This window comes from Coffea arabica, chromosome 6c (assembly GCF_036785885.1).
Source record: "Coffea arabica cultivar ET-39 chromosome 6c, Coffea Arabica ET-39 HiFi, whole genome shotgun sequence".
NCBI classification, from domain to species: Eukaryota; Viridiplantae; Streptophyta; class Magnoliopsida; order Gentianales; family Rubiaceae; genus Coffea; species Coffea arabica.
The window spans coordinates 45009683-45035015 of NC_092320.1; positions in this window are offsets into that span (position 1 = coordinate 45009683).

Consider the following 25333-nt stretch of genomic DNA (forward strand, 5'->3'; position numbering starts at 1 on the left):
CTTGCTTTATATTCTTGGCTAGCGATCTTGAGGTGACCTATGAGGTAGCTGACTTGAGGATATTGCTTGATTGTTGTTGTTTATGTACATTATAGCTTGATTTTGGCTTGGTAGTAGAGTGAAAGTTGGAAGAAACCGTGAGAGTGAGCTGGACGAAATTTGCTGTTCTTGTTGCCCTGTTTTAAATTTGAAATTTTTTCGCTTATATGCTGCTAAACTGATTGATATATGCTGTGTTATGTGTGTGGAAGTTGTCTTTCAAAAATCATCTCAAATGGTTACATAAAACTTGAGTTTTGGAGAAAGTCCGAAATCTGGAAACTGGTTACTAGGGAAGCGAACAGTGGTTCTTTCTCTGAACATAACTCTTTGTACAAAAGTCAAAATTGAGTGCCGTTTATGGCATTCAAAACTTGACATTCAGAGTTTTCAAATGGTATAAGAATCCCCTACTAATTCATTTTGAATAAACCGTACCGAATTGGCAAAATGGACTGTCCCGCTTTGCCTGTCTGTCCGAGAGAAACTGGGAAGCTGCATCTTGTGGCTTGATTTTGTCCCTCTTGTGAAAAGATTTTGAAAAATGATGTCTTCTGATAAAATGTAGAATTTTGAATCTAGTTTCTAACTCCATAAACCATTCTCAATTTGGACTTGTGTAGAGTTAAAATGGTCTGATTTCAAAACTGTGTTGAGGCCTGGTGACTGGAAATCTTATGAACAGGTTGCCAAAATCAGTCAACTTCAAACTGTTATATCTTGTTGCTCAAAACTCTGAATTTAGTTCTACTTATTGTGTTTGAAACTTGGTTTGGAATTCTTATTTTTTATAAATTTCAGAGGCTGATTCACTTTCTGTGAATTTTGCCGAATTTCCAAACATTGCTAAAAAAACCAAAACTGGTTTTGTCCTGTCTTCATGAAACTGTAAATTTAAGCTGAAATTTGAATGGTTTCTAGTTGGAATCTTGGAAAAGTGTCTTCAGGGAAGTTTTAGTACTTTGAATCTAGTTTCCAATGGTATAAAGTTTTCTATTTTTGGACCTTCCAAACTCAAGATACGATTTCTCAAGTGTTGTCAAGTAAAGCTGGAAAAAATTTCTTGTTTCCTAAGAAGTGAACTTTAATGAACTTCCAACTTCCTTTTGAGATTAATGGTTCATTTTAAACTCAATTTCATAAATGATACAAGTTCTCTTGTGACTTTAACACCTTCATTTTTGAAACTCGATTCCTAATGAAATAAACCTCTCTTGATGCATTTTCTTAGTTGTTAACTTTCTTGGTTATTGCGCCTCATTTTCATACTTCAGAAATGGACTTCGATTCCTAGTCTTATGCCTTTGATTTCATGAGTTTGAACTTTAAAAATGGAGCGTTTTAACTCGAGTGATTCTTAGGGAATTCCTCCGGCTTTCTACTAAAAACTTGAAACGTTTATGTCGCGCCCTACTTTTTGATAATGGTGTGTGGAAGTAGTGTGTGAAATGTATGTGAACGTGTGAAAGTGAAAATAAAGGCCGTGAGATTGTGAAATGCGACGGTTTGGCCAAGTAAAGTTCAAAAAGGGTTTTTGTATGAAAAATGGAGTCGCCACTTGGTATAGAGTTAGGGTGTACCAAGTCACCCAAAAATGATTTTTGTTTTTGAATGAAAAAGTAAACAAACCCTTTTTGAAAACTTTTAGGTCTACGTAACCAAAGAAAGGGATCGGGGGTCACGTTTGGTAAAGGAGAAGGCAAAGGCGGAGCCTAAGGCACTCCCTTACCCTAGCCAAAGCTAGTTGCGTGAATTAGCCCCACTTTTCCTAATTATTCTACCCAAGGTATGTATCGCATGTTGGATATGACTATATGAATGCAAAACCTAGACCTAGGAGGACATGGGGGAAATTTCTCTTCAAAGGTTGAGTGGTGCCAATCACATTAGTTGTGATGCCCAATGATGATCCTTTGGAGAGGTCACACATAATCCTAAATGACGTAAAAATGAGTGGAATGCATGCCATGTGAAAATGTGAGTTTGTGTGAAGTGAAAAAAGTAATAAAAATAATAGGATGTAAGTGGAGGCGTGCAAATGTATTTACAAGGTAAGGTGAGTGAAGAATGATGATGTGAAAATAACATAAAGTGCATGTGTGCGAGTGATATGGTATAAAGTGTGAGTAGTTAAGTGAAAACGTCCAAAAGTAGTGTGAAGTGAGAATGTGGAAAAAGGGATAGAATATAAAGTAGAAGTGTATGTGATAGCGAATGAATAAAATGCATGAACCCTATAGGAATGCATCAAGACGGGAACGGGGAGTCCTAACTTTGTGACTTCAATTTTCCCTTTGATTAGAAAGGAGAACTAGCGTGCTAAGGCTATTTTGTTGCCAAACTCGCTCGTTTCCCTTATCGAAAGGGGACTCGTCAAGCAAATGTACCCTATAACTAGCATGAGAATGCAAAAAGCCTAGAATGAGGGGAAAAGAATTGGAAGAGCATGCCAAATGATAAAAACCAAGAAAGATGCATGAAATGTAGTGAACATGCAAATATGCACTAACAAAAAGGGGACGGCCTATTGGGTCTAGCGTTGGACTAGCCCATTCTATGAATTCCTACTAGCGTTGGACTAGTGGAAACGTACATTCATCCATCACATTCATTCATGGCTATGGAAAGCGAGTAGACGTGCCAAACACTCGTAAACACGTAGCACATAACACTTAGCATGCTCGACTAGATGCAAAAGCCTAATAAAGCAAATTAACACATAGCCACAAAAGCAAGCAATCAAACTAATGGACCTATTACATTTGCTAGCTAGGCACACGTCTTCAATAGGTCTTCATCAAGTGCTTTCCAAGCCCTATCTATTACAAGCCAAGAGGTGTACACATACCCCATAAAGAATAACTTAAATAAAAAGCAAAAGTAAATGAAGTAAATGAAAGGAATTAAAGAAAAACAAGGGAAGCAAGTAGACATGCAATTTTCACGTAGCACGTTGGATCACATAGGAGAGACAAAAAAAAGATAAAAGAAGTTATACCTCCCTTGAGTTGGAGCTCTAATGAAGTCACTTATTTATCCTCCAAAATAAAAGAAATGGTCAAGGTACCAATTTATTAAGAAAAATTAAAGAAATGTGCAAAACAAAGCTCACTTGATCGTAAAGCCCTAAAGTCATGGCCTAAGTGCCATTGAAACAAAGCATAGTAATTAATTGAAACAAACAAGCAATGAAGTTGTAGAATTAAAACTACCAAGGATCAAATTGAAGATATTATTCAATTGATTGGGTTATGGTGAAGCAAAGAGAGACTTGGGGGGCCAAAGTATAATTTTCAGAAGTTATTTTCATGCAAAAATCATGCAATCACGTAGAAGGCCTTCTGCAATTCTGGTTTCCTTTCCTATATGATATGCTGTGTTTCACTATCAACCAAATGCATCACCAAAAAAAAACTTTGAACCGAAATGAACCTCAAGATGCAATTCCAATCATTACCAAATTCAATACCACACTTTTATTGTAAGATTAAGGCAGAAAATCTGAGTTGATGACTGCCAAAAATGAAAGAAATAACTGTAAAAAGAAAGAAACATAGTGCAGCAAAGTTTCAGCAAGCTATGAGGCTTTCAACAACCGAGAATGAATCAGGATTTTCCCAACCAAACATCAAGAGTTTTGGATTAAGAAAAAGCTACGACAACACTATAACTCAAACAAACAACAAGCATAAAAGAAACCATGCAAGCTTTTTTAAAAAATTTATGCAGGCCTACGGATGAAACTGCTGCAACAACTTGCTGCATTTTCATGCGAAGGACTGAGGAGAATGAACTAGTGTGGACTCGTGTGGACTTGGGACAATGAGAAGGGAAAAACGCAGCTCCATGATCTAAGCAACATGGCACATGATTCCAACATCCCAACAAACCAAAACATAAAAGGAGGATCACAAATGCTGGAGAGAAAAATGCAGCAAACATTCGGCAACCAGATTTTTCATTTTTTTTAGCAAGGTGTTTGATCAGTAGTTTAAGTATTGTAGACCTCAAACGTACAAACTCATCATCAAAACTTTCCTTTTCTTTCCCTTCAAACCATACTTAGCATGCAACTGAAGTGCAAACTCAGAGAGCAGCCACGGAAAGAAACAATAAGGAAAAAAAATGCAGCAACTTTTACTTCTTTCACTTCAGCTCAGATATATTTGCATGCAAACACTTAAACAAGCTCTACCAACATGTCATCTAAAAACCAAATGCACGGAATTACCCCCCATTATCATCAAATACCACCCAAGCATAAACTGCCTTGAAGATTCAAACAAAGCCAAAGGACAAAAAAATGCAGCAAAAGAAAGAATAAAACTCGCGGCAAATTTCCAGCCATGCTTGTTTGCAATTGTTGTGTTCGTTCGAAATGCAATTTTCCCACCCAAACATAGCTAAAATCTCAGCCAAACAAAACATCAGTATCAACCGAACATCAAAGATAACATAAGATGTGAAACCAAAACTTGAACAAAGAAAAGAAAGAAAATCATGGCTGCCGCAGGCTTTAGCTACTTGTTGCCGTCTAATGGTCTCGAAATGACAGCAAACATATATATGGGATGCCATGGAGCAACAAACAAAAACCCAAGAGGTAGCTTAGACCATTCTGGAAAACTTTTAAAGCCCAAAAGATTGATTTTTTATTGCTGCAACCGAACCAGAAAAATCAAGTTTATGACAGTAAAGCTCTCACTACAACTCTAAGGATCTTAACAGGCCCAAGTTATGCAAATAAAGACCCAAGATACAGCCTTTTGGTCACCAAATTAGAGAAAGCTATAACCTTTCAATCAAATACCAAGCTAAACATCATTCAAACACAAACTGCAGTCTGAGCAAACAAAGGGAAAGCACTACGAAAGATTAGCACTGGCCGAAAAGGTCCAATTTGATTGCAGCCAAAATTTTAGTCCAAAGGTTTTAGCATATGACATAAAACCACACTCATAAGAGAATCATCAACATCAGCCGTCAACATACCAAACAAGAATCCATGATTTGGAAAGCTATTTGCAAGAAAAGATAAAAAGAGAGGCTTACAACGCTATTTCTGGTGAAGATTCGGCAGCAGCAATGAAGTTGAATTCGGTAAGCGACAACGGTCCCAGATGATACTGGATTCTTCCTTCGTTTCCTCTTCCTGAAGCTCTTCTCCTCTCCTATCGTAGCCCTCTGCCTTTCTTACGGCCGACCTTTCCCAATGCTCTCTGGTTCCTTTCTTTGTATCAGCCGTCCCTCACTTTTTCTTTCCTGTTTTGTTTGCCATCCCAACAAACTCTCCCTCTCACTTAGTTTTTTCTTTTTCGCAACCCCAGCCGTTCTTCCCTCCCTAGTTTCTTCCTGGTTTTCCAATTTTCCTCTCAAAACCGAAACTTTCCTTCCTCTCTTTCTGGTTTCTTTTGTTTATACCCTAGCCGTTCCTTTTCCTTTACTCTTGCGGCTGCTGTTTTCTATTTATATAGGACCTCAACCCTAAACTCCCAACCATTTCTTCCATATTTGCAGCCAAGGGGCTGACCAAGCCCTCCCTTGCAAGCTGCGAAAAATGCAGCTTGCATGCTACGGGATTTCTTTTTTTTTTTTATAATAATATAAAAATAAATAAAATGCCCAAAAGATTGAATTTAAAAAAAAATAAACATATTTTGTGAACAATTTTCTTTTCTTTTTTCTCTTTTTTTTTCTTTCTTTTTTTCCTTACAAATTTTATGCTAAAATGTCTAAAAATGAGATTAGTAAAACCAAACTAAAATAAATATCAATAAAACTAATAATGAAAAAATAAAGTAAAAAATTTGGTGTCTACAGTTTGCCCCTCTTTGTCTAAGTTTTGGAAAAACTTGAGACAAAAAAGTAGACACCAAATACTTACCTGCGTTATTCGGCTGCGAATTACTCAAACGATGGGGACTGACCCTTGACAGGAAATTTTAAAATCGGGACTGACCCGAGACAGAAATTTAAACGGGACTGACCCGAACAGGAATTTAGACGGCACTGACCCGAACAGAATTTAAACGGGACTGACCCGAACAGAAATTTAAACGGTACTGACCCGAACAGAAATTTAAACGGGACTGACCCGAACAGGAATTTAAACGGGACTGACGCGAACAGAATTTAAACGAGACTGACCCGAACAAGAATTTAAAACGGGACTGACCCGAACAAGAATTTAAACGGGACTGACCCGAACAAGAATTTAAACGGGACTGACACGAAGAGAATTTAAACGGGACTGACCCGAACAGGTATTTAAACGGGACTGACCCGAACAGAAATTTAAACGGGACTGACCCGAACAAGAATTTAAAACTGGACTGACCCGAACAGAATTTAAACGGGACTGGTCCGAACAGAATTTAAACGGGACTGGCCCGAACAGGAATTTAAACGGGACTGACCCGAACAGAATTTAAACGGGAAGAATTTAAATGGGACTGACCCGAACAGAATTTAAACGGGACTGACCCGAACAGGAATTTAAACGGGACTGATCCGAACAGAATTTTAAACGGGACTGACTCGAACAGAATTTAAACGGGACTGACCCGAACAGAAATTTAAACGGGACTGACCCGAACAAGAATTTAAAACGGGATTGACCCGAATAGAAATTTAAACGGGACTGACCCGAACAGAATTTAAACGGGACTGACCCGAACAGGAATTTAAACGGGACTGATCCGAACAGAATTTTAAACGGGACTGACCCGAACAGAAATTAAACGGGACTGACCCGAACAAGAATTTAAACGGGACTTATCCGAACAGAATTTTAAACGGGACTGGCCCGAACAGAATTTAAACGGGACTGACCCGAAAAGAATTTAAACGGGACTGACCCGAACAGGAATTTAAACGGGACTGACTCGAACGGAATTTAAACGGGACTGACCCGAACAGGAATTTAAACGGGACTGACTCGAACGGAATTTAAACGGGACTGACCCGAACAGAAATTTAAACGGGACTGACTCGAACGGAATTTAAACGGGACTGACCCGAACAGAAATGACCCGAACAGGAATTTAAAACGGGACTGACCCGAACAGAAATTTAAAACGGGACTGACCCGAACAAGAATTTAAAACGGGACTGACCCGAACAGAAATTTAAACGGGACTGACCCGAACAGAATTTAAAATCAGATGAATTGAAGTGAGATGGAGTGTTGGTGGGATTGACCCATGTTTATTGGTGATGCAAATGAAAGAAGTGAAATGAAGTGTTAATGGGACTGACCCATGTTTGTTAGTGATGCAAATGAAATGCTCACTAGTGGGACTGACCCACGGCTAGTGACGATACCAAAGGAAGTGCTCACTAGTGGGACTGACCCACGGCTAGTGGCGAACGAAAAGGAAATGCTCACTAGTGGGACTGACTCACGGCTAGTGGCAATGAAAATGAAACGCTCACTGGCGGGACTAACCTGACGCTCCAGTGGCAATGAAAATGAAACGTCTTGACAATCGGACAGTAGGATCAAACCCGAACCTGCCGTGATGAACTTGATTTGATTTTTGACTTTTTGATTTTTTGATTTTTTTTGATTTTTGATTTTTTGATTTTTTTGATTTTTCCTGACTGAGAGAGACTTGTCGAAATAATTTGCCCCAGTGTGATGAATTGGTCAGTGGGATTAAACCCCAAACCTGCCCAATGGGAAGTTGGCGGCACGAAGTCCAGGTCCAACGTGATCTTGTGAAGTTGGCGGTATGAAGTCCATGCCCAACGTGATCTTGTGAACAAGAAATTGAATTTGATTTGTCAAGAAGCAAGAAGTTAAACTTGAGTTTTTTGATTTTTCCTTTTTCCTTCAAGAAAAAAATTTTTTTTTTTGCCCCAGTGTAGATCTCTTTCCCCTTTCTTCTTCTAGCTTCTCTTTGCAGTATCGGCCTTCCGCCTCACTGGATGCTTTTCGTCATTTTGAACCATGAATACCTGTATAAGGGGTTCATCAAAGTATGACATGCATTCAAATTTCTTATTTGGAAAGAACAGCGTGATTGGTTTGACATCCTCAAATGTATTACAAAAATTTTGCCCCAGTGTGGGCTATTTTGCAAAATCTCTCATATGAAAATTTGCCCCAGTGTAGGCCTATTTAATTGCAAAAAATTTGTTTGAATGACCCTCCATTTATTTGAACAAAATAAGCAATTGCTTTTCCTAACATATCATGTGAAGAAAATTGAATGTCGTGCTTAAACTCATATAGCACATTTCATGATGAATTTCTCAAAATAATGCCAAATTACCAAAGATTTCTTCCCCATTTTAGCATCAATGCTTTGGGTAATGGGTCACCATTCCTTGTTGGCTCATCTTTCAGGACCAATCAAGTGACTTTATTTTTGATTTGGAAGTGGCTGAAGGAAATGGGAGGTCAAAATTTTGTCTTATTTTTGTGCCCCAATTGTATGTAATCTATTCAATATCACATCTTAGTGAAAGCAAAGAGTTTGTCACTCTTATTTTTTAAGAAAACTTAGTCAACGTATAAGTTTTATAGGTTTGCAACAAAATGGGTAGAAGTGATAGATAAACCTGTGAAAACTGGTTATACCCCCATGATCACAAATGATTGATGGATTTCTTACGAGCATAATCCTCACTTTGGATTGTCATGAAGGAATAAGTCAACGATGGATTTTGTTAGCTTGTAATGTAGCTTGAAAACGATAGTTAAAGAATAAATCTTTCAAGGACATTGCACCGAAGATTGCATTTTTCAAAAGTATGGGACAAACTTAGTCTTTTGAAAAATGCAAAAATAAGAAAAATGCAATACAAGATGCAAAGAGAGAAAATCCAATCAAACTGGAGCAAAATTCCTTGGTTTCGTTTAAAAATTGGAGATAATTTCAAAATGATGCAATCTCAAGTAATTGCACACCTTTCATCAAAATTTGCTTTCAAGCCTCAACCTTTTTTCAAAGCACCCCACCGGACCTCGTTACAAAAGCCCAAAGTCCTGGCTTTCGTCACTTGCTGCATTTTTACTTGAAAGTCTGCTAATTAATTGGCAAGTGATGCCCATAATGCCTTCACCTAGAATTTATAAGGGAAGTGCATTTTACTGATGTCAACAATCTTTTAACCACATTTCTCAGTTGATCGAGAATGAGGTAGTTCTGCTACTCTATAGGTGAAAACCCGAAAGGGCGCCTCGAAAAAAAAAAGACAAAACAAAAACAAAAAGGGTGGGGGCAACCTTAGTGAAAACCCGAAAGGGCGCCAAGGCGGGTTTTTCACAGCAGACGAGCACGAGAAGGGACAACTGATGACCTGGTTCATTTAGACTTTTCCTCATGTTTGTGATACTTCTGCCAGTATCGGATTCCGAAGCGAAAATATCCAAAGTCTTGAATGTGATGTTCGTTGGCCAAAATTTGTATCTTTCTTTACAAATATTCTTTTGCAAAATGTAAATCTTTTAGTTTCTTTCAATTATTTGCATTTTACGGCTTGTAGTTGTCTGCATTCTTCTGCATGCTCATCTTTGCCTGAAATAGGAAATCATTTTGCATATATCATTGATTTATGTGACAAATTTTCATGCATCATTCTTTCATTATTGGATTCGAATGGATGATAAACCCTAAGGTTTGTGCAAAGATAGGGGATTCAATCATCTATTACGTTGGGTAAAACGCAACAAAGCTGCTACATATATCTGGTGACGTGGTAAATGCGTATTTTATCAGCCTCAGAAATTGAAAGGGTGTCAAAATTACAAGTTCGACTAAAGCAGACGCCGCAGAGCAGAAGCAAGAAGCATCACAAGACTCATGTTTACACGATTCTCAAGGCAAACCGGATCAAATGATGGTGGCAAGTCCATTATTTCTTCCTTTCTTGCAGGAACATTGCGTTTACAAACAAAAGAAGCCACTCTCCTTTTGGCACCTAAATCGATGTCAGACAAAGCTCCCCAGTAAGCAAGGATAATGTCATTGGCAAAGTTTGACCATAAGAAACAACATCAGCCATCGCTTCGGCCACAGAGATCCAAATCTCTTTCTTGGTACGAAAGTTTGAAACACTCTCAGGTAAAGACTCAATCCATTGTTTAAACTTTCCCAGTGGAGTCGCCAAGTTGTCGCGCCCCACTTTTTGATAATGGTGTGTGGAAGTAGTGTGAAATGTATGTGAACGTGTGAAAGTGAAAATAAAGGCCGTGGGATTGTGAAATACGACGGTTTGGCCAAGTAAAGTTCAAAAAGGGTTTTTGTATGAAAAATGGAGTCGCCACTTGGTATAGAGTTAGGGTGTACCAAGTCACCCAAAAATGATTTTTGTTTTTGAATGAAAAAATAAACAAACCCTTTTTGAAAACTTTTAGGTCTACGTAACCAAAGAAAGGGATCGGGGGTCACGTTTGGTAAAGGAGAAGGCAAAGGCGGAGCCTAAGGCACTCCCTTACCCTAGCCAAAGCTAGTTGCGTGAATTAGCCCCACTTTTCCTAATTATTCTACCCAAGGTATGTATCGCATGTTGGATATGACTATATGAATGCAAAACCTAGACCTAGGAGGACATGGGGGAAATTTCTCTTCAAAGGTTGAGTGGTGCCAATCACATTAGTTGTGATGCCCAATGATGATCCTTTGGAGAGGTCACACATAATCCTAAATGACGTAAAAATGAGTGGAATGCATGCCATGTGAAAATGTGAGTTTGTGTGAAGTGAAAAAAGTAATAAAAATAATAGGATATAAGTGGAGGCGTGCAAATGTATTTACAAGGTAAGGTGAGTAAAGAATGATGATGTGAAAATAACATAAAGTGCATGTGTGCGAGTGATATGGTATAAAGTGTGAGTAGTTAAGTGAAAACGTCCAAAAGTAGTGTGAAGTGAGAATGTGGAAAAAGGGATAGAATATAAAGTAGAAGTATATGTGATAGCGAATGAATAAAATGCATGAACCCTATAGGAATGCATCAAGACGGGAACGGGGAGTCCTAACTTTGTGACTTCAATTTTTCCTTTGATTAGAAAGGAGAACTAGCGTGCTAAGGCTATTTTGTTGCCAAACTCGCTCGTTTCCCTTATCGAAAGGGGACTCGTCAAGCAAATGTACCCTATAACTAGCATGAGAATGCAAAAAGCCTAGAATGAGGGGAAAAGGATTGGAAGAGCATGCCAAATGATAAAAACCAAGAAAGATGCATGCAATGTAGTGAACATGCAAATATGCACTAACAAAAAGGGGACGGCCTATTGGGTCTAGCGTTGGACTACCCCTTTCTATGAATTCCTACTAGCGTTGGACTAGTGGAAACGTACATTCATCCATCACATTCATTCATGGCTATGGAAAGCGAGTAGACGTGCCAAACACTCGTAAACACGTAGCACATAACACTTAGCATGCTCGACTAGATGCAAAAGCCTAATAAAGCAAATTAACACATAGCCACAAAAGCAAGCAATCAAACTAATGGACCTATTACATTTGCTAGCTAGGCACACGTCTTCAATAGGTCTTCATCAAGTGCTTTCCAAGCCCTATCTATTACAAGCCAAGAGGTGTACACATACCCCATAAAGAATAACTTAAATAAAAAGCAAAAGTAAATGAAGTAAATGAAAGGAATTAAAGAAAAACAAGGGAAGCAAGTAGACATGCAATTTTCACGTAGCACGTTGGATCACATAGGAGAGACAAAAAAAAGATAAAAGAAGTTATACCTCCCTTGAGTTGGAGCTCTAATGAAGTCACTTATTTATCCTCCAAAATAAAAGAAATGGTCAAGGTACCAATTTATTAAGAAAAATTAAAGAAATGTGCAAAACAAAGCTCACTTGATCGTAAAGCCCTAAAGTCATGGCCTAAGTGCCATTGAAACAAAGCATAGTAATTAATTGAAACAAACAAGCAATGAAGTTGTAGAATTAAAACTACCAAGGATCAAATTGAAGATATTATTCAATTGATTGGGTTATGGTGAAGCAAAGAGAGACTTGGGGGGCCAAAGTATAATTTTCAGAAGTTATTTTCATGTAAAAATCATGCAATCACGTAGAAGGCCTTCTGCAATTCTGGTTTCCTTTCCTATATGATATGCTGTGTTTCACTATCAACCAAATGCATCACCAAAAAAAAACTTTGAACCGAAATGAACCTCAAGATGCAATTCCAATCATTACCAAATTCAATACCACACTTTTATTGTAAGATTAAGGCAGAAAATCTGAGTTGATGACTGCCAAAAATGAAAGAAATAACTGTAAAAAGAAAAAAACATAGTGCAGCAAAGTTTCAGCAAGCTATGAGGCTTTCAACAACCGAGAATGAATCAGGATTTTCCCAACCAAACATCAAGAGTTTTGGATTAAGAAAAAGCTACGACAACACTATAACTCAAACAAACAACAAGCATAAAAGAAACCATGCAAGCTTTTTTAAAAAATTTATGCAGGCCTACGGATGAAACTGCTGCAACAACTTGCTGCATTTTCATGCGAAGGACTGAGGAGAATGAACTAGTGTGGACTCGTGTGGACTTGGGACACTGAGAAGGGAAAAACGCAGCTCCATGATCTAAGCAACATGGCACATGATTCCAACATCCTAACAAACCAAAACATAAAAGGAGGATCACAAATGCTGGAGAGAAAAATGCAGCAAACATTCGGCAACCAGATTTTTCATTTTTTTTAGCAAGGTGTTTGATCAGTAGTTTAAGTATTGTAGACCTCAAACGTACAAACTCATCATCAAAACTTTCCTTTTCTTTCCCTTCAAACCATACTTAGCATGCAACTGAAGTGCAAACTCTGAGAGCAGCCACGGAAAGAAACAGTAAGGAAAAAAAATGCAGCAACTTTTACTTCTTTCACTTCAGCTCAGATATATTTGCATGCAAACACTTAAACAAGCTCTACCAACATGTCATCTAAAAACCAAATGCACGGAATTACCCCCCATTATCATCAAATACCACCCAAGCATAAACTGCCTTGAAGATTCAAACAAAGCCAAAGGACAAAAAAATGCAGCAAAAGAAAGAATAAAACTCACGGCAAATTTCCAGCCATGCTTGTTTGCAATTGTTGAGTTCGTTCGAAACGCAATTTTCCCACCCAAACATAGCTAAAATCTCAGCCAAACAAAACATCAGTATCAACCGAACATCAAAGATAACATAAGATGTGAAACCAAAACTTGAACAAAGAAAAGAAAGAAAATCATGGCTGCCGCAGGCTTTAGCTACTTGTTGCCGTCTAATGGTCTCGAAATGACAGCAAACATATATATGGGATGCCATGGAGCAACAAACAAAAACCCAAGAGGTAGCTTAGACCATTCTGGAAAACTTTTAAAGCCCAAAAGATTGATTTTTTATTGCTGTAACCGAACCAGAAAAATCAAGTTTATGACAGTAAACCTCTCACTACGACTCTAAGGATCTTAACAGGCCCAAGTTATGCAAATAAAGACCGAAGATACATCCTTTTGGTCACCAAATTAGAGAAAGCTATAACCTTTCAATCAAATACCAAGCTAAACATCATTCAAACACAAACTGCAGTCTCAGCAAACAAAGGGAAAGCACTACGAAAGATTAGCACTGGCCGAAAAGGTCCAATTTGATTGCAGCCAAAATTTTAGTCCAAAGGTTTTAGCATATGACATAAAACCACACTCATAAGAGAATCATCAACATCATCCGTCAATATACCAAACAGGAATCCATGATTTGGAAAGCTATTTGCAAGAAAAGATAAAAAGAGAGGCTTACAACGCTATTTCTGGTGAAGATTCGGCAGCAGCAATGAAGTTGAATTCGGTAAGCGACAACGGTCCCAGATGATACTGGATTCTTCCTTCGTTTCCTCTTCCTGAAGCTCTTCTCCTCTCCTATCATAGCCCTCTGCCTTTCTTACGGCCGACCTTTCCTAATGCTCTCTGGTTCCTTTCTTTGTATCAGCCGTCCCTCACTTTTTCTTTCCTGTTTTGTTTGCCGTCCCAACAAACTCTCCCTCTCACTTAGTTTTTTCTTTTTCGCAACCCCAGCCGTTCTTCCCTCCCTAGTTTCTTCCTGGCTTTCCAATTTTCCTCTCAAAACCGAAACTCTCCTTCCTCTCTTTCTGGTTTCTTTTGTTTATACCCTAGCCGTTCCTTTTCCTTTACTCTTGCGGCTGCTGTTTTCTATTCATATAGGACCTCAACCCTAAACTCCCAACCCTTTCTTCCATATTTACAGCCAAGGGTCTGACCAAGCCCTCCCTTGCAAGCTGCGAAAAAATGCAGCTTGCATGCTACGGGCTTTCTTTTTTTTTTATAATAATATAAAAATAAATAAAATGCCCAAAAGATTGAATTAAAAAAAATAAACATATTTTGTGAACAATTTTCTTTTCTTTTTTCTCTTTTTTTTTTCTTTCTTTTTTTCCTTACAAATTTTATGCTAAAATGTCTAAAAATGAGATTAGTAAAACCAAACTAAAATAAATATCAATAAAACTAATAATGAAAAAATAAAGTAAAAAATTTGGTGTCTACAGTTTGACTTTGACAATTTCTATGAAATGAGTGGAGTTTTGGATGATTTTTATCTCCATTAGTTTGGAAAATGTGAACGTCCTTTATATTCAAACTTTTGGGTCACGAGATTAGAAGTTTTGGGAGATGAAAACTATCTACCTTTTTCTCAATTTTCGTGCTGAAAGTGAATATTGTACTTTTTTTTTGGAATTGAGATTTACTTGCCATGACTTGAATCAAAGACGGCTCTTGAGTTCTCTTTGAGCATTATTTCAATGATTTAGCGAAAAGCTTTTTTAACTTGACTCGAACTTGTGACCTGAAATCCTCATTTTTGAATCTCGATTTTCAATGAATAAAACTCTTTTAAGACATTGTCTTCAGTTTTAAGCAAGTGCATTTTCTTCCTTGAATGTTAAGTGGTATAGAGTATACGTGAGTGATGGATGGTCACTATTTCTTCAGGTGCTCAAGAGGGATTTCAAAAGGAATTCTGGCGAGGAACCTTAAAGGAATTATTTGCTCACTTTCTTTTTGAATTGGTGAGTGTCAAGTGCATGAATTGTTGCATAATACTTGAAATACTTCTAGTTGAATATGTGAATTGAACTTGTCGAGACGAGTGTGTACTTTATCGCACTCCTTCTCTTTTACTTGATTTGATAATTGACTTGCTCATACTTGAAATTATACTTGTGTTTGACTTGTCGTCGATTGGAGAGCTATCTCATCGACTTATACTTGCAATTGTAGGGGATGCCCAAACTCATTGGCTAACTTTGTGAATCAAGACGGCATGGGCTCGGTCGAGAAGTTTAGTGAACCGTGAGAAATCACAAAGCTTGGTCTATTGGAGAGATCTTGCTTGGCATATTCGCGTAGTATTGCCCCGATATACTCGAGTAATATCAAAACTTTTGACATTTGCGCCCGGTTAGGGGGTGTAATGGTGGACCGAATTTGGTGAAAAGTGAAGTCTATGGATTTGATACTTGATCGGTTGACAGAGAGTCAACGTGGGATATTTGGATCAAGACCTGGACCAAGCTGCATGGAATTTAGCTCCTGAGAGTTCTAGTATCCTTAATTGTTTCTGTTTACTTTTCCTACTTGAAATGTTAATTACTTAAAATTTCTAACTTTATTATTGTCTTGATTTTCTATCATGCTCTCTTTGACTTGCTCTATTACGTGCTTGCATGCTTTTTCTTGGATTCACTGAACGTTAGCTCACCCCATTAGTTTGTTTTCCTTAACAGGAACTCAGAATGGAACGATTTTTGGGGAAGCCAACTTGATTACCTTTTGATTAGAATTTTGGATGTAATTGTGTGAGAACCCGTATTTTTCATTTTCTAGGTTTTATATTTTTCATGGCTTGTTTTCTGCATTTTCGTGCTTAGGAAAAATTTTTAGATATTTTTAATGAGCAGATATAGTTTTTAGATGATTTTTCTAATATCGAATAGGTTTTGAGAAATTAAGAGCGTATACAGGACGTGGGACCCACTAGTGCGGAAAGTTCGGAAAAATTCGGCCAATTAGGTTAAGTTTCGGATACTGGGTTAAATTTATCGGGTGCTAAGAGATAATTAGAGGTTGCTATGTGGATTGATGTGAGAGGGAACAAAAAGATAAAAATGCATTAAATGAGGTGACAAGTGTCACCATGTGATTGGATTGAGTTGTCCACAACTATTCACCTTTTTACTATTTGACCAAATAAATAAAAAAAATACCAAAAATTCACCATTTTCTTCTCTTCCTTGGCCGACCTCTTCAAGCTCCAAAAGCAAGAAAACTCTTCAAGTTTTTAGCTTCCATCTTGCTCAAATTCAACTAATCAACCACTTAACCTTGTTTTTGTTCTATAGAAATCATTAAGTGAGTGTTGGTGAGTTGTTGTGTGAAGTTTTTTGGAAAGTTAAGGTGACCAATAGCTCTCTCTCTCTTGCTTTAAGGTAAGTTGTGAAGAACCACCCTCCTCCTTTAATTGATGCTTAAATCATGCTTAGTGGTAGTATAAGATGCAAGTTTATGGATTAATTCTTGATTTGTGGTTGAAATGATGAAGTTTTATTATTTTTGGGGATTTTTCTGTTTTAATATAAGCATGATTGTGTGGCTATCTATGATGACTGGAAATGGTCTATAATGACTTAAGGAGGTGGGAAAAGTGATTAATTGCAACCAATTTCTGGTTTGGAAGAAATTTCAGAAAACTAGGGTTCTTGAGGGGGCATTCTGTCCGAAATTTTAGGTCCTAGATAGAGGCCGAATTGGCCTTAGCTTAAAACATGAAAGTTGTAGGAAATGACATTTTAGAGGTGCCTACAAAATTTCAGGTCAATCAGAGTAGTGTAGAATGAGAAAAGTCGAAATTACTATTGCTGTTCTGGTTTTACCCGAATGTAAGGATTGCGCCTGTAATTGGTTGTTTTGGCTGAAATTGCTTCCGAATTGGTTGTTGAGGCCTTCTGATGAACGTTATCCCTGTTTCTTAGGTTTCAGCTGGTTTTGGAATTTCTGGATTTGGACTTGTAGAGCCTGAGTTATGATGTTTCCGCTAGAATGCATTTTGGTGAATCTGTTTTACGTTTTTGATGTAGTATCTTGCATTTTTTACCTGTTTGCACTCAATACTGGATTGAGTGACATTCTGTGATGTTGTAACCCTGTCTTTTAGCTTCAAAATGGTGGGTCTTGTACCCTCATCCGATAATCGTAGTGAAATTGGTGCCATTACCGTAAAATGAGGACAAAAACTGTTTTTTTCAGGGCCAAAGCTAGTTACATTTCCGAAATTTCTGGTTTCCTTTAATGTTTGTATATGCTTATGGAACCCTATTGGGGTCATGTTTGGCCTTGGTTTATGACTCGTTATCGAGTCTCATTGTATTTGTTTGCATGTTTTAGGACGTGACCGTGGTGCAAAACGTTCTTTTGACGGAAGTGCATGAAACCACATTTGCGTGCTTGGTGAGTGTACTACACACTTGTGTGCCATTATATGGCTTTGATATTTGAAATTGAGATGTTGAATGTTAATTGATTGGAGTGAGAGTGTACTTTATCATTCTTACTTATTGTTTCGCATGTTATTGAAAAATTATTGGAATGTTATATGAGACGTTATATGAAATGAAATGCATGACTTGGTGTCATTTGGACGAGTCTCCAACGACTACAAATGTTATCAATGAACTCAACCCCATGGTAATTGATTGAATCGAGCCGGCGAGGGCTTGGTCGTGCCAATTAATGTGCCTTGGGGCAATGTTATATGGAATCTTGTAGTATGAGAGACTCTCGATTCCGGTTTACTCGAGTAATACCACAATGCAAGTGTTTGGATTTCGGGCCCGGTTGGGGAATGTTAGGTGGAAGGTATGGAAGTAAAGTGGAGTCTGTGAGAACCCGTAATTTTCCAATTTCTAGGTTTTATTATATTCCTAGGTTTTCTTATTTTCAATGGCTTGTTTTCTACACTTCCTGTATCCGGAAAATTTTCTAGATTATTTTTACGAGTAAATATAGTTTTTAGATGATTTTTCTAGTATTGAATAGATTTTGAGAAATTAAGAGCAGATACCGGACGTGGGACCCACTAGTGCAAAAAGTTCGGAAAAATTCGGCCAATTAGGTTAAATTCCGGATACTGTGTAAAATTTATCGGGTGTTAAGAGATAAGTAGAGTGTGTGAAATGATTGATGTGAGAGAGAAAAAGAAGTGATAAGATTGCATTAATGGAGTGACAAGTGTCACACAACCATTGGTTAGACTTTGTTGGCAACTATTCACACTTTTGACTTTTGACCAAATTGAGTAAATATCTTGAAAAAATTGCTCAAAAATCACCATTTCTTCTCCTCATATGGCCGGCCCTCTCTCTCCAAAAGGAAGCAAGAAACTCTTCAAGTTTTAGCTCCAATCTTGCTCAAGGTGAACCATCCAACCATTTGATCTTGCAATTACTCCATAAAATCCCTTTAGTTAGTGATAGTGAGTGATTTGGTGAAGCTTTCTTGGAGAGCTAAGGTGTCCTACTACTTCCTCTCTCTTGTTTTCTTGGTAAGTGATGCTCAAACTTCCTCCTACACCTAATGATGCTTAAGTTATGCTTAGTAGTGATTAAAGTGCTGAAATTTCTGATTTTTATCTTGGTTTGAAGTGATTTGGTGAAGTTTTTCTATTTTTGAGGAATTTTCTGGTTTAATATGATCTTGATGTTGGGGACTTGTATGATGAATTGTAATGGTGGAAAATGACTCTAGTGAGTGTGAATTGTTGATAAATGCAATCAATTTTGGATTTGGATGGAAAAATGGAAAGTTAGGGTTCGTGAACCCCCAATTCTGTCCGGTTTTAGATCATAGGGTTAGAGGCCGAATTGGACTTTTCTCAAAACATGAAAGTTGTAGGTATTGATGTGTTTGAGGTGCCTGTAAAATTTCAGGTTATTTGGATTAGTGTAGTGTGAGTTATATCGAAATTACTGTAGCTGTTCTGCTTTGGCCAGAATGCGAAAACTGCGTTTGTATTTGGCTATTTTGACTGGAATTGGTTGGGATTTTGAAGTTGGTGTCTTCTGATGAAATGTAGCTGGATGTCTTAGCTAACATATGCCTTTGAATTTCGGCATTTGGACTTGTATAGACTGAGTTATACCGATTACAGTTTTGTGTGATTTGCAAACCTGTTTTGGGAATTCTGGTATAGTATTTTGCATATTTGACCTAGTTGTGTTAGGAACTGGATTGGGTGACCTTCTACATTGTTGTAGCCCTGTTCCATAGCTTCGAAACGGTGGGTCTTACACCCCCATCCGATAATTTTAGTGAGAGTTGTGCCATTACCGCATTATGAGGTCAAATCCGGTTTTCTTATCAAGGCCTAAGTTAAAGCCCTTTCTCAATTTCTGGTTTGCTATCATGCTTGTGTATGTTTATAAAACCCTATTGGGGTTATGATTGGCATTGCTATATGGCTTGGTATCGAGTCTCATTGTATGTGTTACATGTGTTAGGACGTGACGGTAGCTCACGACGTCTTGGTGACCACGGTGTATGAAACACCACTTCCTTGCTTAGTGAGTGTACTACTCACTTATGTGCTATTACATGGCTTTGATCTTTGTACTTGAGATGTTGAATGTTGATTGATTCAAGTGGGAGTGTACTTTATCACTTTCACTTATTGTTTCGCATGTTATTGGAAAGTTATATGAAATGTTATATGAAGTGAAATACATGACTTCAAATATTATCCATGAGCTCAACCCCCTTGGTTATTGATTGAATCGAGCCGGCGAGGGCTTGGTCGTGCCAATTAATGTGCCTTGGGGCAACATCATAGGGAATCTTGTAGTATGAGAGACTCTTGATTCCGGTTTACTCGAGTAATACCACAATGCATGCGTTTGGATTTCGGGCCCGGTTGAGGAATGTTAGGAGGAAGGGAATGGAAGTTAAGAGGAGTCTACGGTTGGTTACCTTTCAGACATTGACGGAGAGTCAATGAGACCTGATCAAGAATTCAAACGAGGAAAAGGGCTCTTGAGAGCCACCCGTATCCTTTTATCCTCATTATTAATGTGTGGCTTTATTTATTTTGGTAAATTGGACTGTTAAGCTTGATGTATCCATGAACTTGGTTGCTTGAGTTGTATTCTCACTGGGCAATTAGCTCACCCCGTTCCTTTTGCTTTCCTTACAGGAATATGACTCTTTTGGAATGAATTTTGATAAATGGTTGCCGAATGAACTAGATGAATGACTCTTTTGTATTGTATATAAAATGGGACCCTAAATGTATCATTAGGGCCGTGTTCACTTTTGTTTTGGCAAACCATATATGTAGTGACTTTTGTATCACTTTTAAATGTCATTTTGGTTTGTAAAGGCTAAATGTTATGTGGTATATGTAATTCGATGTTTGGTTGGGTTCGGACGAGTCGGTTACTATTCATGGCCGACTCCGGATTTTGTTTCTTTTATTTTGGGTTATTTTGCCCTTTTGCCTTATTTGCGCGCGTTATAAGTTCCGGAACGTGATAGATCGCTCTATACTGCACCGTTAGTCCTGGCGAGAGCTGGGCAGGCAGTCCGCTAACCTCTTTGGTTCGCCTTAGGGGAAGGTGGGGCTGTCACAGAGTCTACGGTTGGTTATTGTTGAACATTGACGGAGAGTCAATGACGTCCGATCAAGAAATGCAAACGAGGAAAAGGGCTCTTGAGAGCCATCTGTATCCTTTTATCACCATATTTGACGTGTGCCTTTGCTTATTTTTATTATATTGATTGAAAGCTTGATGCTTATATGCACTTGGTTGCGTAAGTGATAGTATCTCACTGGGCAATTAGCTCACACCGTTTCTTTTGTTTTCCTTACAGGAATATGACTTTTTTGGAATGAATCTTGATAGATGGTTGCCGAATGAACTAAATGTATATTTTTTTGTATTGTGTATGAAGTGAAACCCTAAATGTATCTTTAGGGCTGTTTTCACTTTCAATTTGGCAAACCTTGTAAATATTCACTTTTGACAACTTTTGTATGTCACTTTGGATTGTATTTGCTAAAGTTCAAGATGTGAATGTTTGTTCGATATTTGGTTGCGTTCTGACGGGTCGGTTACTATTCATGACCGACTCCGAATTTCATTTTTTTTAATTTTGGGTTATTTTGCCCTTTTGCCTTGTTTACGCGCGTTTATAAGTTCCGGAACGAAATAGATCGCTCTAAACTGCACCGTTAGTCCTGGCGAGAGCTGGGCAGGCAGTCCGCTAACCTCTTTGGTTCGCCTTAGGGGAAGGTGGGGCTGTCACAAATTGATTAGTCGACTTATAATAGTTGTATATTTTTGGGGATTTGATATACTTTTGGAAACTTCATAATGTAAGATTTGAATATTTACTTAAAGAAGCGACCTTTCGTCGTATCTACTCTTATTATTGGTTATTTATCCTTAAGTTTGAAATGGATTCATTTTGAGCCCTGGCGAGAGTTAGGCAGGCATTTCGCCGATACCTTTGGGTTCACCCTAGGGAGAAGTTGGGGCGTCACAGTTGGTATCAGAGTTTAGGCTTCAGATCTCTGTAGTGTATCTTAGGCCAAAAGTTTAGGATGCCGGACTGTGGGATTTGATTGTGTATTAAGTGCAATGTGACCTTGGTGCTTGATGTTTTAACGAGTAATATTGAAGAGTTTGTGTTTAATTAGAGTGATATGGAATACTAGTGTTTTATTTTTTATAGAATTAAATCCTTATACGTCTATGATCTAATGTCTTGTGGACTCTACTCTAAAGGTGATTCCATCTCTTTAAGTTGTTCTTGAGTTGAGGACTTAAAGCAGCCTTGATTTCAAAAGTTTCTTGATGTTGTAGCACCGTTTTTGCTCACAAAACACTATAAGACTTTAATCTTCAAGTTATGTTGGAGGTGAGTCAAGATTATGAATTTTAAATGGCCATTTGGATATCATCGTTCCAGTAGAAAAGTTAAACCATTTGAACAATTTTGGATTCCACTTTGAGCTTGCAAATGAGACATATTTTGCATTCCTTTTGGTTTGACTTAGTACTTAGCCTGTATAGGAACTTTCACCTTGAATTTATTGAGGAAAACTTGTATTCATTGGAAGTTTTAGGCTAAGAAGTTAGAAAGTAACTTGGGCTTTTGGAGGGAAATTGGAATTTATAATTGTTCGAATGATGTGATTTGGTATCGTGGATTCTTCTAGTTCTGTCCCTAATTAGGCTTATGATTTTCCTTCTTTTGATCCTGCCTAGGATAGTAGGGGTGGTGCCCGTCATGAGGCCTTTTATATTTTGCCTGCATGCACTCCTATATTTTGTGATGTGTGCACGGACCTTGGCCCACCAATGACCCAATTCAAGTACCATTGGGCCCAGTCACATGGGCACGGGCTAAGCAATTCAAGGAACGTTCAAGACCAACATGGAGTTCACTAAGATATGGAGGGCTTGGAGAGAGACAATCGAGTCATTTACACCATGATCCAAGTCCACGAAGAGTCAAGCGGGCCACCAAGAGAATAAGGCCTTAGGCCCCATCAATTAGTTAGCAATTAGTTAATGATTAAGTAAGAGCATGGGCCGGCCCATCTTGTTCCAAAAATATGGGCCGACTTTTTCCTTTTCCTAGCCTTTAGGGTTTTAGTCACTTTAGCCTATAAATAGGCTTGCTTTGTAAGGTTTAAGGGTAGACGTTTTATCAATAAAGTTTTGCATATTTTCGATTCTTCTTGAGAGAGAGATTCGACCTCTTTACTTGCTTTGACAAGGGTTTTGAGCAGTCTTGCGTCTCGTCCTAGATTGTTCTACCGACCTATCCCGTGGAGTATCCACCTTCATTGGAGTCGTCGTCCTACCGTCTTGAATCAAATCGTGTCGTCCGTTTGGTTCTAGATCCTGCAATTCCAAGCGTTGGACATCCTTGCTAGATCCTTGGGCAAACGTGCTACGTGTCTCGAAACGTGTTGATCGAGAAACGTATCAGTTGGCTTCAGAGCTTTGGTAGAGGTACCTTTCGTTATATCCTTATTTCTCGTAGTTGTGTCATAGGATCTTGTGTTATTTTCCGCTGCCTTGTGTCAAAAAAAAAAAATTTCGTGCATCATATTTGTTGCATCCTTACCGTGAAAAAAAAAAAATTGTTCGTATAGTTGTTATTCTTGTTGCGCCGTTTTCGTTGAGGAAAATTCTGTCCGTGTCTTGTCTTGTGTCTTGCCGTTTCCTTTCTTTTGTTGTCAAGAAATTCTGGTCGTTGTTCTTGTTGTTGAGTCCATGTTCAAATCTGTCCGTTGTTAGTCAAAAGAAAAAAAAAAAACACAAACAAAATCTGTTCGCATCACTTGTCAAAAAAAAAAAAAATTCTTTCCGCTAGTTCTTGTTCTTGGTCGCGTCAAATTTCTGGTCAGTCGCATGTATTGTTGCTAGTTCTAATCTGCCCAGATTTTGTACTCGTATTGCAACCATTCTGCCCAGCCATTGGTCTTAGCCGAATCTGCAAAAAAAAAAAAAAAAAAAAAAAAAAAAGAGACTTTGCGGCAGCTAGGGTTCCTTTCCCTCCTTGTCGCATCTTGTGTTTGTAGCAATCTGTCTAGATTTCTCCTTCGTTAATTGCTGATTCGTATGTGTCCAGATAGTGGGTCCATTCTGATTGGTTGTTGTGTTGTTGGGGCCGTGTAAACAACCCAGCAAAAGTCACACAAAAAAAAAAAAAGAAAAGAAAAGGAGAGAAAGTCGCATACTTGGTTGTTGGCCCTTGAAGTCATTGCTGGAATTTGGTTGTTGGGGGGCTGCCGAAGCTATTTGCTCTAGTTTCTTGAACTTTTGTGTTGTTTCTTGCAAACCTTGAATAGCAACATATATTTGGGTGATTTTTTTTAGCTTCTTGAACCAATTTCTTGAAAATCTTGGCCTACCAAAGACTGGTTTGGAAGTTCTTGAAACCAGAATTGTGCTGAATTCTTTTCTTGGGACTGGAATTGAGTCGTGCAAAATCTGATTGAGCCAAAAAAAAAAAAAAGTGAGGAAGACAGAATAGAAACAAAAGGAATGAAAAAAAAAGAAAGAGGGGGAAAAAAAAAATGAAGGAAAGCAAGGATATTGGCTCTAGTCTCCTACTTGGAAAACCCAAGTCCCACCGTGACCCAACTACTCCTAATTCTGGTAGGATTAATAGGAACCAAGAAACTTATTCGGCCATCCCAAACCATTCCCCCAAAAGCTCTTAACAGACCCCACAACCCACTTAATATACCACCCAAGCTTCCCTCCAACCGACCTCCACTGCCATATAATCACCAATTCAGTCTTCCATTCGGCCAAACACCAAACCATTCCCTAAAGCCTTGACCGACATAAACAGCCGCACAAACTAACCAATTCAGTTTTCCAAAACACCACCGGCCATCACACCCAATCATTCCCACAGCCTTCACCGACTCAACAGTCCATTTAATACACCATCCGGCCTTCCATCAACCGACCTCCGCCGCACACATATAACCACCACAATAAACAATTCAGTTTCCTAAAATTCTGTCTCACATTCGGCCACCGCACCAACTCATTTCCCAAGCCTTGACCGACCTTCACCACCCACAATTCAATAACCCATTCAGTCTTTCAGATTCAGTTTCACATCCGGCCACCCCACCAAACCCACTGCCCACAAAACAACCAATTCAGCTTCCACAAACCAACTGCCACACCGTGATTCTAGGCCAAACCAGCCCGCATTCTTGAAGTGGTTGAGCATCATTTTATGATCCGATTGGATTGAATCTTAAAGGTCGACTTGTACACCAAAACAGCACCCTTAACATACTGAAAACCCAGCAAGTCTTGACCTAAAATACCAAGAAACCCGTACACCCAAATTTCCAGCAATAAGTCGCTCTGCCTTAGGGTACTTCTAGGATTCCAAAATTTCAGCTTTTGAGTTTTGTGTATTATCTAGTGTCAATCATCTTGGGCTGCTCACCTACATTATTTAGGTCATAAAACAGTATCTCAAGTGTGTCCAAAGTATCTTTGCTCGTTGGTTACTCTTGTGCGAAGCTTGGTGGACAATTCTTGGACCTTGTGCGGCATTGCTCAAGTTACTCAATCCAGCAACGTAAGCGTAATGGTAAGACCGTTAGAGTGTCATCAGCTTGAGTGATACACGAGAGTAGAGTGTACATGCGTGAGCTTGTGTGTGGGAGGAAAATTCCTTTGCTCTACTAACCGTTTTGCAGGTCACATAGT